Genomic DNA, 2,848 nt, shown 5'->3' on the forward strand with positions numbered 1-2,848 from the left:
AGAGAGAGAGAGAGAGAGAGAGAGAGAGAGGAGAGAGAGAGAGAGAGAGCGAGAGAGAGAGAGAGAGAGAGAGAGAGAGAGAGAGATCAGGGAGACGGAGGGTTCAGATAGAACGGGAAGAGGGGAGTTGGTCAGTTGGTCACTTGATTTCTGTCGCCTCCACTGGATGTTGACAGAGATCCTGAGCATGTTCAGGAATATGCGGGAACAAAACTGCCGACTTCTCGCAGATGAAACGCCGAGCATGATTGCAAGAACTCTTCGCTGGGTACGAGTGGCAGTCTCTGCAGTCTGACGTCCCCGAGGACACCTTGTACAGAAGATCCCAGTCTACATTCCTATCCAAGACGGTTAACAATTTTAACAGAGACAAAGCAGCTCCAGCAGAGAACCCGAGGCGAGACAGTCTACAAGCTAAGCCCATGAAATCAATCTCTTCTAACAGCCTGTGCCAGTCCCCAAACTGATCCCACTCATCCACTCTCTCCCCACAGCTCCGTGCCAGTACCCAGACAAATACAATGGTCCCAATGTCTCCCCACAATCCTGTGTCAGTTCCCAAACTAATCGTACTGACCGAATGTCACTCCACAGCCCCATGTCTCCCCAAACTAATCGCACCGAACCGCTTTCTCGCCACAGTCTTCTGTCAGTCCCCATACAAATCGAACAGGACCACGCTCTCCCTTCAGATCTCTTTCATTCCCCGAACAAACCCCACTGTCCCACCGTCTCCCCACAGACTTATGGCTGTCCCGAGATGAATCCCTCTCGTCCACACTCTTGCATCATCCCTGTGTCGGTCCCAGAATAATCCTGTTTCCCCTCACTATACCCAGAGCATCGTGTCAGTCTCCGAACATATCACAGTACACGGCGCACTCACCATAAACTCTGGTCCGCTCCCAGACTTGTACAACTGGCACCCTCTCTCCCACATCCGTACGTGAGTTTGCAAACCAGTCCCATTAGCGCCCTGTATCGGCCTCCAAACTAATCCAGTTGTCCTACTCTCGCCCCTCAGATCAATGTCATTCACCAAACAAATGCCGCTGTTAATCCCTCTCCTCACAGCCCGGCGACTATCTCCAAAATAATCCCACTCCACCGCGCTTTCCTCACCGATATGCGTCAGTACAAAAAATGAGATAATTCCTGTGTCCTGAGCTCTCCACACTGCCCCCAGGCAGTTTCCGAATTATCTCCACTGCCCGGACATTCCCCGACAGACACGTGTCGGACTTAAAATGTCCTCATTGTACCACACTCTCCTGAGAACCATGTATAGTTTCATTCGAAACTAATCCCACTTTCTCCCTTCAGGGTTATGTCAATACCCAACTCTCACACCACAGAGCAATCCAAATCTCACCCGTCTTCGCATTTTCCAATCCAGTATGCACTGTTTCGGTACACAAGTTTGTCGGATACAAAGCTCTGTGAAATTAAATTTATTTGATTAATGCCAAGAATCGAAAAGTATGTACGGAGTTTCTCTCAGTTGATTACAACATGAACCTGTGATTGGACGGTGTGGAGGGAGCTTCACTGTTTGCCATATCCTGTGAATGTATCATGGGACGGTGTGTAGGAAGATTCACTCTGTGTCTGACCCCGAGAATGTGTACTAAGAGTGTATTGTGGGAGTAACTCTGTGGTTGAACCCGGGGGAGTGATGGGTCGGTGTGGAAGGAGATAACTCTATGTCTGAACCCGAGAATGTGTCCTGGGAGTGTAGTATGGGTGTCACTCTGTGTCTCACCCCGGAAGTGTCTGATGATTCTTGTGAGATCTTCTTGTGATGTGACACATACCGCTTCATCTCTTGAATTGATTTCAAGCAGCCTTGCATCACGGTTTGAACATTCTTGCATCGCTGTTGGGAAAAATGTTTCAGACGTGGATACGAAATAACACCGGTCTTTATTTGTGATCCAGTCCTTGGAACACGTATGCTCTGGAAATAGGAATAAGGAGTAGTGAATATCACTGCACACCGTCCAATCACGCACATCGGGGTGAGAGATAGAGTGAATCTCCCTCCATTCCGTCCCATCTAACACCACACGGGATCAGACCCTTCGACCGTCATCAATGATGCCCTCACACGCAGCTCCTGCATTCCCGGACTTCAGCCCTCACCCCATCCTCCCGTCACCACAACAGGGACAGAGACCCCCTTGTCTTCACCGTCCACCCCACCAGACTCCGGATCCAGCACCTTATCCTCCGCAACTTCAGCCAAATTCAACAGGACCCACCAGGAAACACATCTTTCACTCTCTACTCCTCTCCGCTTTCCGAAGGGATCGTTCCTTCGGCGACTCCCTAGTCTACACGTCCCTCCCCACGGAGCAGGTCCTGAAAAGTGAGTATAGAGACCTTGGTCGGAAGTTAAAAAGCAGGACCTCCAGGGTGGGTGGTAATCTCAGGATTGCCACCTGTGCCACGTGCCAGTGACGGTAAGAATAGGATGCTCTGGCGGATAGACACGTGGCTGAGAACTGGTGTAGGGGGCAGAGTTTCAGATTTCAGGATCTTTGGGACCTTTTCTGCGGCAGCTGTGACCTGTACAAGAGAGACGGGTTACACCCGAACTACAGGGGAGCCAATATTCTTGCTGGGAAATTTGTCTGTACTATTGTGGAGGGTTTTAAACTAAATCGGCAGGGGGGTGGGGATGGTAACCAGAGTGCCAGAGCAGATAGTGGAGCGGGGGTGAAAATAATTGATGTTAAAAGTTCATGGAAAGTCACAAACAGAAGGGTTATGTGTGGTTGTAATAATCATCTGATGTGTTCTCTATTTCAAAGCGAGAAGTATCCTGGGGAAGGCTGACGAGCTGAGG

The 2,848-nt window shown here is 50.0% G+C and overlaps 1 long non-coding RNA gene across 1 annotated transcript; it reads right to left on the minus strand.

Annotated features, from left to right (window-relative positions):
- Positions 1 to 258: 258 nt before the first annotated feature.
- On the minus strand, positions 259 to 2,088 carry LOC140207798 (uncharacterized). Its single transcript, XR_011888661.1, has 3 exons — positions 1,815 to 2,088; positions 1,373 to 1,437; positions 259 to 338 (listed from the first exon to the last, which is right to left on the minus strand). It is a non-coding gene; the product is annotated as an uncharacterized lncRNA (long non-coding RNA).
- Between the last annotated feature and the right edge of the window lie 760 nt (positions 2,089 to 2,848).

Source organism: Mobula birostris, chromosome 13 (assembly GCF_030028105.1).
Source record: "Mobula birostris isolate sMobBir1 chromosome 13, sMobBir1.hap1, whole genome shotgun sequence".
Lineage (NCBI taxonomy): Eukaryota > Metazoa > Chordata > Chondrichthyes > Myliobatiformes > Myliobatidae > Mobula > Mobula birostris.